This window comes from Carlito syrichta, unplaced genomic scaffold (assembly GCF_000164805.1).
Source record: "Carlito syrichta isolate Samal-C Ts95f unplaced genomic scaffold, Tarsius_syrichta-2.0.1 Scaffold306634, whole genome shotgun sequence".
NCBI lineage: Eukaryota > Metazoa > Chordata > Mammalia > Primates > Tarsiidae > Carlito > Carlito syrichta.
Genome location: NW_007250730.1, coordinates 710,044 through 710,695, shown reverse-complemented (window position 1 = coordinate 710,695; position 652 = coordinate 710,044). Strand labels below are relative to the sequence as shown.

At 33.7% G+C, this 652-nt stretch overlaps 1 long non-coding RNA gene across 1 annotated transcript in view; it reads right to left on the bottom strand.

Annotated features, from left to right (window-relative positions):
• Positions 1-209: 209 nt before the first annotated feature.
• The window catches only part of LOC110596085, a 152,234-nt gene continuing 151,791 nt past the window's right edge, over positions 210-652 (bottom strand). The window contains exon 3 of the long non-coding RNA XR_002482255.1: positions 210-281. This is a non-coding gene — a long non-coding RNA (uncharacterized LOC110596085). The remainder of the gene's footprint in view (positions 282-652) is intronic.

The following is a 652-nucleotide window of genomic DNA, read 5'->3' as shown; positions in this document are numbered from 1 at the left end:
GTTTCCATTTTCAGTACTAGAAAAGTTTGGTACTTGGGGTCACTCCCTGCACTGGTAGTCACTGACTCCCAGTGGGCCCCCTGTTCTTTATGTCTAGGCACCTGTCTGCAGAGCAAGCGCAGAAGTTAGCATTTATCCTCAGCATCTGTAATCATGATGACTGTGTTCAGGTTCATGTCATAAGGACTCTTGGCTTGTTTTGCTTACCTCCAAAGGTTGGGTGCCTTCTGCTCCTGAACTGTTACCTCCTGCTGCCATTCTTTGGTCATTTGCTGTATCTCCTATGAAGCAAAATAAAGTTTTAAAAAAAAAATGTTTTACCATATTATGAGGCCAAACTGTCTTCTAATTCTATTTGTTCAAAGTACCTTTTGTTATTATATATTTCACATCACAGAGGCAACCACTATTCTCTCTGCTACAAAATAAATGAGTTAATTTTTAACAACAGTAATTTTATACAAGTCTTATAAATCATTGATAAATACATAAACAACCTCAACCAGAAATATATCCTACTTTATATAGATTTACTTTGAAAAAATTAACACAAATTCATATTTTGTGAATCAAGTCACATTTCAAATAAACTAGGAAAGCTTATGACTTAAGGCAAATTATTTTGAAATAAAAACTATTTTTTTTTTTTTTT